A 14,145-nucleotide genomic window follows, 5' to 3' on the forward strand; every position below is an offset into this window, starting at 1 on the left:
AAATAAATTTAATCATACAAAAATAAGAAATTGTTTATTGAAATTAGTTTACTTTTATATTTCATAAGTCACGCTTATTTTTATTTTAAAAAAATCCTACTTTTCTATCTGTGAGTATAATTATTGTATAATTTTACAGCATCGCTTCAAAGTATCTTGAAGGGCACGCACATATCATATAATAATTTTTAAAATATTATTGTTAACAATAGTGCTCTTTATAATAATTTTGATAATATCGTTGTTAACAATAGTGTTCTTTATTTACACCATCAATACTTAATCGTGCTTAATACTTCTTGTTAGTAATGCTTAATTTTAACTAATTAATTTTTTTTGTTGACTAAAATTGAAAGTGTTGGTGCCTTTTGTCTGAAAGTGAAGTTTTGTTTTTGTTTTGATGTGTCGTTGTTACTGTCTTTTTTATCGTCAGATTAATAATAGGTTCAATCATGTGTTTTCATCAATATGCAATCAATAAAGATGTCCGGGCATATTAAAGTTTCATTCGGGTAAGCATTTTGTAAATTAACATACCCAGCTATTAAATGTTTCAGATTTTTCAAGCTCAGCAGTCCACCGCATGTGCCCAAAAAATTTCAAAATCGTTTTGATTAACAACAAAACAAATTTGATTTGACTCAAATTGATTTGAATAGAATGTGATAAAATTTACTTTTGTGTGAATGTTAGACAGTGAAAAAAAAATGAGAAAAAACCATTGGAAAAAGCCTGTTAAAAACGAGAACCCCGAAAATCACTCACTATTAAATGCGATCTATTTCATAGAGCAGGGAAATGAAAATTAAGTCCAACACCATATGAATATGTTTGTGGGATAAGTACCACTATAAATATTAAATACCATATCACTAGTATATAAGACATGTTGACTGGATTCTATCTTGAGGTACCTTTTGATTGATGAAGGTTGACATAGTCGATAATCCCCTCAATGGTGACCTGCGGACGTGATATGAGCATCGATGGGTGATCCACATTGAACAGTTGATATGTTTAATATATATAGAGCTAAGTAAAAAAGTCTCCCGGTCAATCAACAAAATTGAAGGGAAAAAAATAATAATGAGAGAAATGGAAATAAACAATAATAAAGAAAAATTATAATGAGCGAACTGATATAAATGAAAATAATAAAAACAGTATAAATCAGCTAATGGTATTCGTTCATCGAATTCTATCACAGATTAAATTCTGCATGGGGAGTAATGTGGCATAACTACCACTATAAATATTAAATACCAAATCACTAGTATTAAAGACATGTTAACTTGATTCTATGTCCAGTTTAAGAAGAAAGTGGGTGAAGCCTTTAGGCCCCTCCCCCTGTACCTCATCGTTATGCCAATGCTAGCCAATCACGAGATGATCTACCATATTGAGAGCATCAAGCAGATCCCGATCAGCATAGAGAAATACCACGGCGGCCGGCGGCCGCTGCAGTGTTTTCGATGTCAGAGTTTCGGCCACACCCAACGTTCCTGCTCCTCCAGCCCAAGATGCATGAAATGTGCCGAAGGGCACTATTCATTCCAGTGCAGAAAGAGCCGAGACTCCCCAGCTAAATGCTGCAACTGCATGCAAAACCACACCTCAAATTTCACTGGGTGCGAGGCCCGTCCCAGTCGAAAGAGAAAAACGACCAAGGACACGACTACTTCTACAGCCCACAGACTTGTTAGCCTCATCAGTGAACTTAAAGACTTGCTGAAGGACCAAGACGTACTGCATCTTCTCACAACTTTAATCCAGGGGAATTCCCCATACAACTGATGTACTACTGAATCAACTCATGCCTCACCTCATCATGGACTTATTATCTGATCCTAACTTAGAACTNCCTGAATAATTTTTGAACTTATAATCGGATCTTCACGTTCAATGTCTCGATTTCAATGGTTCGAGGAGGGGGTGACCTCATCTATATGTTCTATTTGTTCGTCTTGTGAAGTGTATATCGCCTGCACTAATTAATATTAGTGCAGACGATATTCTAAGTTACGAAATCATGCACAAAACGCACTTTCTCTGAACAAACATACCTTTTTTTTCCCCCAACGGATTCGGATTTCTGACCTCCAAAATTTAGGGGGTAGATGCAATTTAAGAAATATGGTTCCCAAACTTTTGTCAGGAGTAGTGGTCCAAAATTTGGACTCCTCCTTCATGATAATTTCATTTTTTGCGTAATATCTCAAGAACTTTTATAAAATTCGTGTATCCAAAAATAATTCTAAGCAAATTATAACATTTAGTAAATATTTGTTATTTTTTATTATTTTACTTAATAACAGTTGAAAGAAGTATGGCATAGTCTTTTAACATCATTTTAAAGGATATAATTTTACATGGTTAAATATATAATTTGAACAAAATAGGTCGAATAGCTACTGCGAAATCAAATTTTAAAAATACGTTTTTTTTTAAATTCCATTTCTTAGAAACTATTCGACCGATTTTGCTCAAATTTTTAATTTTGTCATGCAAAATTACACCCTTAAAAATGATGTAATATGGATAAACGAATTTTATAATTGTTTGCAATTTTTTTTAATTCGCTTAAAAAGTTCTCGAGCAATACTCTCTACTGCCCAATCTATAGGGACCATATTTCACAGACTGCGGCTATCCCCTATATTTTGAGGGTCAGAAATCCGAATCTAACGAAGAAAATAAATGTTTATTCAGAGAAGGTAAGTTTTTGTGACTGATTCTGCAAATTAAAATATCGTCTGCGCTAATTAATTAGCATGTTTAAGGTCACCCCCTCAAACCATTTAAACTGAGTCCTAGAACGTGAAGATCCGATCATTAGATCAAAAGTTATTCTGTGTTGTCCGTTTTTTAATTTGCGCTTTGTACATGTTATGCATGTTATAAATAAAGGGACACAACACCTTATAAGATTTCAATTTTTCACTCAATATTTGTGTATTTAAATTTACAATTTTAGAAAAAATAGAGAGTGATTTTTTTGCGTCTGAATTCTAAAAGAAAAAAAAAATTCGCTATTTCAATCGATCTTTATTATTTCTTTGATTAAAACTGTTACCAAATTCATCCCTTACCTCATCCATTCATATATCATTCATCCATTCATATCCATCCATTTATATATATATATTATATATAATATATATTATCCTATTTAGGAGTTTATCTTCTTCTAAGCTTAAATATATGGCAGTGAAAAAAACCTGATTAACGGAATTAAATTTATTCTTTGTACGAAAGCTAAGTTCAAAGTCATGTATTCTTTGTTCAAACTAAATGTTCAAAAGCATTGCAACACATCCCCTTCCTGATTTAACAAAGGAGCTTTCAAACATGCATTGAAATCTATGACTTAAAAAGATTTAGAAGATTAGAATTCAAATTGAAAACTATTGTCCTTGTGATATGTCTTTAGCGAATGCTTATCCTGAGATAAATCATAATAAGGTGTACTAAAGATTAGTTCCAAATTTTACAATTAAAAAAATATTATTATTATTTTAAATACAGTTTATATCTTTTGTAAATTAAATGTAATATCTTTAAGTTAATCAGCATAGATGTTGGAATAAAATATATATTATATAATTATCAGGATAACAAAAGTAGGAAACAAAAATGGATTTTTTTTATATTACAAATAGTTATTGGTTTTAAAGAACTGTAAACATAACTCTCAACAAAAAATAATTCCAAAAAAATATTACATTTTTTATCCTATACAAATTTGTTAAGATAATTTGCTTGAATATATAAAATTGCCTTATCCAATCTCTAAAACGGTTATTATGCTTAAAATGATATAAAATCAATCATATTTCACTCCAAAATACAATTACACTTAAAAACAAATAAAAGGTTTGAAGGATATCTTACTTAAAAACAGGGTCTACAAATCTCAGTTGCCTCGGAGAATTAAACATGGCGCCTAATATTTTAAAAAAACCCAATTTTTCTTTTCTTTTTTGAATTAGAATGCGTAGATATTTTCGGGCTTCATGAAATTTAGTTCTATCCTTTAGAGATATCGAATATTTTGTAGACCCCTGTTCAAAAGAATAATCATTATCAGATCATATCCAGCCGGTTCCTTAATTAAGGTAATAAATCATACTAAACCATACAAACCATAAATCTTTATAACTAAAGAAGTTAAATAAATTTTTTTCAACTTTTCTTCTTTTTTTATCATTGAATATAAAAATAAACTAATAAAACAACAACCATGAAAAATTTACACCCATATCTATAGCTAAAGACGTTAAATAAAAGTTGTTTCTAAATTTTTAATTTTTATCATTGAATATAAAAATAAACTAATACAACAATAACGATAAAAGATTAGTTATTCAATAAAAAATTTTAAAAGTTGACAATTTGAAATCAAAGTTAAAACTAGTCAAATGTAAAATTCAAAAATCAGTTAATAAAATCAAAATATCCTGTTTTTTAAAAATACAAGTTAAATGATTTCTTTCTAATCAATAAATGTCAAAATTATTAAATCAATATTTTAGTTACACAGATAATAAGCCAACAAATAGTTGGCTGAAGTTGCAATTACATAACTTTATGTTGTTGCTCCGTATCCAATAAAATTCGTTATTAAACCGTTTTAAAGAGAAATGTCATACATTACAATAATTTCAATGTTATCTAATTGATTAAAATAATTTTTAACGTTCTTTCTTTTATATTTAATTAAAATCAAATATGCCTTTTAAAAACCAGCTGATAAAATTAATACAACTTGGTTACAAGTTAAATGGCAATTTTTTGATCAGTAAGTGTTAAATTACATAATTATGGTTTCGGTTGCACGGATTTTTCATTGGATGGAGTTGCAATCATGTTGCTTTTATATTGTTGCTTCATATCCAATAAAATTTGTAAGTTAACCATACGAGAGTGAAATGATATATCGCATTGATTTAGCTGTTATGTTATTGTAACATAAGAGTTAAATCAATCAATCGTTGTTAAACAGCCTATCCAATTTTGAGTTTACGACTACCGATGTTCAACTCCGTAGCCTTGTAATATTGAATCCAATCCTGAAAACAAAGGAACTCAAGTATTGGGAGAAATTTACCTTCGTGGAGAACTTTTTTAATGAACTAACTAACATTTGTGTTACATGGAGAGGAAAACCATGAAAGCCTGCCACGGTTGGTCAGACGGCAAGGGGAATCTAACCCATGATTTGAAACCACTGAGGATATTTTACGTCAGCACTCTGGTAGGTGCGAGCTGGGCGCGAAATTCGTATCGATCAGCCATAGCTGGATGACCTGAGCCATAACGGCTCCCTGTTATGTTGTTTTTTCATTTTGGTTTATTACTGATTTTGTGTCAAGGAGTCACAATAGGAGATAAAAGCACATACTTCCTTTTACAACTATTTCAGGGACCTCCCTAGCCGAGCGGTATCGCCCACCAAACGCTGTGCAAAGCTTGGAGGTAGCTTGTTCGAATCCCGCTGTTACCCTGAATGTATCTTCGTGCTGTCCTTCTAACTATATGCCCTTCTATTTGACAAAAGTTTATGAGCATAAAATGAGCACACAAGCCTACGTAATTCCAATAAACTAATAAATCAGCCAAACGCTGTGCAAAGCGTAGAGGTAGAGGGTTCGAATCCCGCCGTAACCCTGGATATGTTCTTCGTGATGTCTTTCTCTAAATTGTTCTGTCTGTCCTTCTGCTTAACAATTTATAAGCCTAAATTGAGCACACAAGCCTGCAAATATATGTAATTCCAATAAACCAATAAAATCCGCCAAGCGCTGTGCAAAGCATGGAGGCAGCGGGTTCACATCACACCATAACCCTGGATGTGTTCTTCGTGATGTCTTTTTCTGGATTGTTCAATCTGTTCTACTTGATAAAGGTTTATAAGCCTAAATTGAGCACACAAGCCTGCAAATGTATGTAATTTCAATAAGCCAATACGACTAATTTAATTCAACCAAGTCTAATTCGAGCTAAAACATACGCTTAAAAGTTTTAATTCATGGAAACTTGCATGAGTGTTTGAATAAATTATGGCATAAAGTATACTTTCAAAATTTTTACGAGGACATTTCAAGATTTTTTACGGCCTAAGAAAAGTAAGAAATTTCTTTCTATAACTAGGATTACTCATTATTTTAATGCTGTTAATTATAGATAGCAAATATACTCAAACAAAAAAAATTGTTTATTTCACTGTTCATAATATACATTTTAGATTAAATTGTAATTTCAGCAGCTTGTATATAAACTATACAGATTCATTTTTCATGTAGAAATCGAAGATAAGGGAAAAAGCCTAATTCTTAACATGACATTTTCCATCATTTCTATTAAAAATATCCCATTTAATTTTTTTTACATCTTGTACGAATTTTATAGTATATTTCTTGTAATCTTTTGATGATAATTTCTAGATTCAAATGTTAAAAGATTTTGAAGCATTGCATTATATCTTAAAAAAATATTCATTATTCAGATTCATAATTTATCGGTACGTATATTCTTCAAATTTTTTTCTCAACACTGGGAAGGAGAAAATGTACTCTCACATCTATGTATATACAATTTTATATTGTTCGACGGTAAAAATCTACATTTGCTTCTTGACTAAGCAAATACTAAATCATTGCAAACAGTAAAGGAACAATTGCTTTCTTTTTTATTGGATTTATGCTAACATAAGTTTTAATTTTGAATCTTTTGATGGTTTCCTATACAAAATATTTGGACTAATTTTGTTTCTGCAAGTATTGGCATTTCTAAAGAAAAAGACATATAAATACTTAAACTGAAAAACGCATACTTTAATAACTAGTTTAAACCATATAGATAAAAGAATAGTGTTATAAAACAGTTTGAAACACTCTTAAACATTTCGAAATGGGCCGCCTCTCGCTCTGGGGGGGGGAGGTTCAAAAACCGGAAATAAATGGGAGAAAGCTGGAAATTATTATAAAAGTTACAGTTTGAGTCCAATAAAGAAAACTGAAGTTTTCTCCCCTCCTCAAAATGAGCTTCAGCTGCTATCTTGAATAAACTGAGGGGTAGAGAGAGTCAAAAGAGGAAAAATTTGAAATTTACTAACTAGACAAGTGAGGTATTGTTTCTTATAAATTTTTTACATTGAATTGAATTACATAAAACAAAGTTGATAGGACTAATATTTTAAAAGTTAGGAGGAATATAGTACGTATAAAGTATAAAAAGTACATGTTTTGATTAATACCTATTGACGAGTCAGAAACTCTTATCCAGCCAATTGAGGCATATTTCCTTTTTTTCATACTCTAAATCGAATAGGACAAATAGATCAAGTTGCAAAAAATTTTATAAGTAAAAAAAGTACCCTTTTTTACTTATAGCTGTTGAAGCGTTTGATATTGCCATTATAGCGAAATATTTGATCTTGGATCCTATGTATTGCTTTACGCTAAATTGAATGAAACTATAACCAAGTTGATAAAACCAATAGTTTAGAAATTATGAGATTATCATGTATTAAAGTTGTAATTTTTATACCTTCCTTATAAATCATAAAACCTTCAATAGTTTTTAATTTATTGAATTTAATATAAGAAATGTGAAATAATGATCCTTTTGTTTAGATAGCGATGTCAGAAGCATAAATACGTACAATTACAAAAGTTTTTCTTTTTACTTGAAACTTTTCTCTTGAACTCTCATAGCTTCAATTTTTAATTCTATAGACTTGAATTGGATTTTATTCAGTTTAGTGTAATAAACACGCGATCCCATACTTCACTTGTCTATTTAACAATGTCAGATGCTCACGAAGGTGCTGGTACAAAGCTGTACTTTTTATACATACAATCCCTGGTCAAATTACTAGACTTACTATAAGATTCTATGTAAAATCTAAATTATCAGGTGATACTCTGCAACTTTATTGTTTTTACGCGACTGAAATCGGTTTACGTTCCTGTATCAATCGGTTAACATTGTAATGCATTACGTTAAAAATAAATACAAATAGGAAGTATATAAAAAATCTCCTGACTAAAAAATCCATTACATGTATATCCAAATATGTAAGTATTGCATGTAAACTAGTGCAAAATATATAATTATTAAAACACTGCAGTGTGTCTAATAATTTGGTCTAATTATTATAATATACTAATATGGTACCTGATATAATAAATATTCCATATTTATGTAATATATCGTCTAATTTATCCAATCGTCGAATTTGTTATATATTGTCTAACCAATTTATACGAAAACGCAAACAAGTACAAACCGGTTTCAGTCTCTTTGGAACGATAAAACTGTATAGTATCACCCGATAACTAAGATTTTAACTAGAATCGTATAGTGCTTCTAATAATTTGTATAAGGTGTAATAATTTTTAAACTATTAGTCCTATCAATTGTTTTTTGTTTTTTTTGTTTCATTCGATTCATATTTAAAAACTACATAAGAACTACATAGAGCCGTGATGGGTCAGGGGATAGAGCATTCCAATGAAGTGAACCGCGGTTCGATCCCGGCGATAGCTGGTCAATACGAATTCCGCATCCGGCTTGCACCGACCACAGTGCTGACGTGAAATATCCTCAGTGGTAAACGGATTATGGGTTAGAGCCCCTTTGCCGCAGGCTAACCGCGGGAGGTTCCCCTCTATGAGACGCAAATGCTGGTTATTTCTATCAAAAAGTCTTCCTCGAAGACAAATTTCTCCCAATACTTGAGCCAGGAGTCCCCTTGTCTTCTGGATTGGGTTCAAAATTACGAGGCTACGGAGTTGAACATTAGTTGTCGTAAACCCAAAAATTGAGTCGGCTATTCAACGACGGTTATAAAATAAAATAAGAACCACATAAGAAACTACATTAATACTTGTCTAGATAAGTTTCATAAGCCATTATAGGTATAAATAAAAATTGTACTTTTAATACTTCATACTTACTAAATTCAGCCATACCTAATTATAACAATTTCCAGCCATACCTACTTATTTCCGTTCTCAACTACCCAGGAATTTGCATGAAAACTAAAGAATTTCCACTTCACAATTTGGAAATAATTGTTCTTAACGAGTGCCATATTTAGCAGACATCCATGCAACGTTTTGTGTATACGAGTGCCGTACTTACCCGACGGTCAGCATGATACAGTTTGATTACCGGCCCAATCTGTTCAAAATGCTATTAATATATTCCTTTGACCTATATGTTTTGTTAGTCAGAAAGACTTTTGGTTTATAAATAAGTTGAAAAAAAGTGAAATAAAAAGTGCGTCATTTGCAGTAGAAGAATCTAAGTATGAGTATAAAAATTTCAATGTGGATTTGTTAGCAGATTTTAAAATTTATCATATATTGAATTAAAATATTTATTTATTATTTTGAATTAACCTAAATTTCATTTTTATTTATAATACAATCTCCAAATATTTTGTTATGTAACACTTAAATTAGAACATCAGCTTACCTTAATCAGCAAAGACTTGAATTTTAAATGTTTTTTTAAAAATTATTTTGCGATTATAAAAATGTTAGAAAATTCAGAGTAAATTACCGTTGAAAAAACAATTTGCTCTAATTGCTTTGAAAGAACAAATTTAACTATGCATATGAGTTGTTTCCTTTTATTTTTGGTCTCGTCAATAAAGCTTGATCTTTTTACGATAATTAAATCATACATATTTTCAAAACAAATTTTTAAAAAAGATTTTGGTTGTTTTTAATAAGTAACAACGTATAAATTTGAAATTATTTAATTACCAGAAATTTTTCCAATTTAATTCAATATTTTAAAGGTAATCGAAGCAGACCTCTAGGAAGCTAAAAAATTTATTTTTGTAACAAAGAAACTTTGGGATTGAAAAAAAAAATTTCTCTTTAGTTGAACATAATTATCGTTATTATTAAATCGTTAGAGTATTAGTAGTATTAATATGCCACACTAGAACTACACAATGATCTATTGGCGACGGTTTGGGAAACATCCATGTGAATGATCTGCAGAGGAAATATCTCCTCCACTTTGGTAGCAAGACGACACGAAGTCGAGCACTATAGTTCGTTCACCAGGAGTTGGCACTTGGCCCCACCTCCTCGGACGACCCTTAATGCTCGCCAAACGTAGACTTTTTCAGTCTCTTACTTCGCTTTATCATCTGCTATTATACCTTTCGTAACTCTAGCTAATTAAATATCTTGCAGCAAAATGTCTCAAACTATTCACTCGAAAAAGAAAAATGTCGTCAAATTTATGAAATATTTAATGTTAAAAAAAACGCACATAAAGATTGTGAAATAAATATTTTTGTCATTCGATCGTCAATAAGCAACCTTGATCAGGATTGTCCACATCTTTCTCTCAAAAATAGCGAAATAATTTCGTCGGACACTACGTGATGAAGGCGGAGCCTATACAACAGTTTAACGAAGACCGATACCGCACATACTTGGTCCTTTCGCAGGCTCATCAAAGTGATCGTCACTCACCCACTCGTTGCCCACAGCCTATGACTTCGGTGATTTACTCGGAACCATGTCTTCCAGATGGTTGACTGAATGTAAACACTTCCTGAAACAAGAAGAAACTTATGTTATGCTTACTTGTGAACAGGCTTAATATAATAATTTATAAATTCTAACTGGTTGGGAGCCTGAAACAAATTTGGGAAAATTAATATCACAGCATAAATAAAGGTTTGCCATGTTTTGAGTGTTTGCCTTATTTGGCTATAATTGCTTAAAATATCACTGTTATTTTTTGGATTGCATCGTGCTGAGAATAGCATGCTTGTGGAGTCTTATGCTTGTTTTGTTGACATTTAAATTTAGAAAATTTGTTATATTGTAAACACTACAAGTATACTATTTGATCTCTCCCTTTTTCAAGCTTAGGCGCAGAAATCATAGTAACCCGGAAGTCTTGCGACGAATTTTAACCCCTAGCTCCATCTGTGCTTAGTTTTACACGCTCAACCATTCATATAGGGTGGAGATAGCGTAGGGCACTGGGTCCATGTCCAAAAGGTCGTTGGTTCGATCCCCGCCGGCTGGAGACTCCCCGTGTAGTAAATGGTGACTGATGCCATTAAATCTGTCGAGTCACAAAGTCCTCCATGTTCCCATAACAAATCCTACCCCTGGGGGGTACTGATCCAGGAGTTTCTTTTCTTCTGGATTAGTTCGAAATTACAAGGCTACGGAGTTGAAGATTGGTAGTCGTAAACCCAAAATTGGTTCGGCGATTCATTAACGATCAGGTAAACTGCAAAACACAATTATTCTTGAACGATGTGAGGTGGCTCAGCCTTATTGTAGGTAGCCAGTGAAATCAAACATTAGCTCAAATGACTACAAACTGATTAAATATAACCATAATATTAGTTAATGCAGTTAACATAACGCCTTTATGTGCGTTTATGAAGTGCAGCATCTTTTATTGTATCACATAGTGTACTCCTAATTCAGTGGCATCTTAAGTGTATTTTGAAAGGCCACGATCAAGCCAGTACCTACTGGTGTTAAATTAGTTAATTTAACGATGTTTCTTTTGTGTAATAGAAATCTTTTCTGCAGTTTTAATTCTCTCTTTGTTATCTGCTGTTACTGTCGTAAGCCATTAGCGCAAGGAGTGCGATTGCTCTTGTTTCAAAGTGGCCCCATCTATGGCCACGAATTCAACTTCTGCCACTCCCATACGTCACACCCGTTTATAGGGGGGACCCATTTATCCATCCATCCATTCATTCATTGATCCACAGATCGTAATTTTGACTGAACCAGAGAACGATCAATCTCCAATTCAGTACCTCAATAGATATAATTTGTTATGGGAACATGGAAGACTTTGTGACCCAACAGAATTAACGTGCACCAGTCACTATTTACTAGTCTTCGGTCTGTTGGATTCGGACTATCGTTACCCAGCGCCCTGCCAACCAGACTATCCCTTCTTTGTTATCTAAAGGCACATATTGCGTCTCAAAAGATTATATTAACATAACGGAATGCAATAAATTTACAGCACTCCGTGGCATCACTTTTAAAAACCAGGGAGACATGAGATCGTGGTGCAGAACAGAAAGACACAAACAAAGCATAAGAAATATCATTAAATACTGTGTCGAAGACATAATGTCCCAAAACGACCTCATGGACCCCTTGTTTACCATCCCATAAGTATTTTAACTTATCAGATTTAATATTGACTTTGTTTTTACTGATTTTAAATACCTATACTCTGGTTTAGATTCCTATGTTTACCCTTTTTAATGATTTTGGGCACTGATGCTTTTATTTTTGGTGCTTTTTTTTATATTTATTGCATTCTGAATTACCCTGGATATTTTGATTTTCATTGTTGCTTTTATATACCTATTTTTAAATCTGCTTACTTTTCAAATTAGTTTTATTGTATTTTGGCTATCAATTATACATTTTCTAATCGTTTTTAATCATCAAACCGTCATCTTACGAAGAGATCTTCTTGTCATGCTTTTGGAGTTGAGCTGTCATTATTGTAATGAAATCATCTGTACTCTTATGTCATTTTTTTGTAACTGTATTTATTGTATTTTATTGTGGTTGTCAAATTGTATTGCATTGTAACAGTCGAGTGCCGGGCGGGACGACTAACCAAATTCTTATATTGGCACCATCTCACTAGATCTGCAGTAATAAGCTATTTGATAGATTCCTATTAATTAAGATCATGAAGCAATACTAGCGATATATTACAACAATTAACATAAACGTAGTCACCCTCTCATACTTCACTTATTTCCATTATGAAACCAATATAAAAATTACACATCCGAAAGACAAAACCCGGAGAAAATGCAATTTGATCAATCATCTAACACAGCGGTTTTTAACCCTTAGGGTTCCTTAGAAAGAGTGATAGGACTTTAGAGAGTAAGGATATTTTTTTAGCCAGTTATGATATTTCAAACTTTTTGCTGTATTTATATACAATTATAATAAATTAGTTATTCAATATATTGATTATTTTCAGGAATAAAAAATAATTTTTCCCAACAATATATTGAATAAATTATATAAACAATATGCATGTATAAAAATTGCATTAGTATTTGCCTTCAAACTTATGAATTGAAAAAAAAAATCCAATTTCAACAATAAAGAAATATTTCTCTAAGTATTTTTCTGCTAGCTATTGGTATTTTATATTGTATATAACTGTTTTATCTGATTTTATTCTCTCTCATTTCTTACCCATGTACCGTTTTACCTTTTCTGCGCATTTTATAGAATTACGCCTTTTATCGATTTTTATGAACTTTTAAAAATACGTGTCTTGTGATTAACAATTTTAATAGTTTCATTTATTTTATGACGATGAAATTGTAGCGTACAATTTACCATTAAATCTGACTCAACAAATTGTTTGGCGCAGCATATCTTCCTTTGGATCTTGTGCCATAAAACTCTACATTCAATCAATCTCTGATAAGCATTTTCATTGTTTATTATAACAGTTCCTTTTTGTTTTCATTTTAATTGCTTTTCTACCTAAATTTTGCTCATTTAATTAATTTGAAACTTATAACATACAAAAAAAGAAAAGAAATAAAAAAAAATAAAGGCAGAAATAGACTAAATGCCACTCCAGACCTGAGAATTAAACTGTTCGACATACGACCTAATTTTAAAACTAATCATTGATGAAACTATGAAAAAACTTCCTTCTCACATGAAAAGTTTTCCAAATTATCAAGTCTTATTTTGGTAAATTAATTTGTTTGCAATAGCTAACGAATTTCATTTGGAAAGCATGATTCCCACCAAAAGATTATTCAGTGCTCTTCCATAACCGAAAAATATTAGGAACTGCTCATCTGTTACCAAGCCATGAAAGACCGGCTTTCCTCCCCCCCCCACCCCACTCAAATGAAGCACTCAGAGCTACCCCACCCAAATGAAACATTCAATTAAGTATACACTGAAAAGAAAAAAAGTATGTTTAAAACTACGAGACTGTGGTAAAATTTAAGGTAAATTAGCAATAAAATGTTTATTTTGATATGTGATAAAATTAGGTGATTCGATCATGATACCTTAGAGCATGTCATAAAATATATTTATCCGATTAAATTCATTTTTCAGTTTTGTA

The 14,145-nt window shown here is 31.7% G+C and overlaps 1 protein-coding gene across 2 annotated transcripts in view; it reads left to right on the forward strand.

The window, feature by feature from the left end:
* Positions 1-14,145, forward strand: part of LOC107443595 (chitin synthase chs-2) — an 84,886-nt gene that overhangs the window by 23,935 nt on the left and 46,806 nt on the right. The window contains exon 1 of one of the 2 annotated variants that reach the window (XM_043053559.2): positions 5,927-6,125. The exons of the other annotated variant lie outside the window; for it this stretch is intronic. The gene's annotated coding sequence lies outside the window, so the exon portion shown is untranslated. Of the gene's footprint in view, positions 1-5,926; positions 6,126-14,145 lie in introns of those variants that run through there. 2 annotated transcript variants of the gene reach the window in all.

Source organism: Parasteatoda tepidariorum, chromosome X1, assembly GCF_043381705.1.
Source record: "Parasteatoda tepidariorum isolate YZ-2023 chromosome X1, CAS_Ptep_4.0, whole genome shotgun sequence".
Lineage (NCBI taxonomy): Eukaryota > Metazoa > Arthropoda > Arachnida > Araneae > Theridiidae > Parasteatoda > Parasteatoda tepidariorum.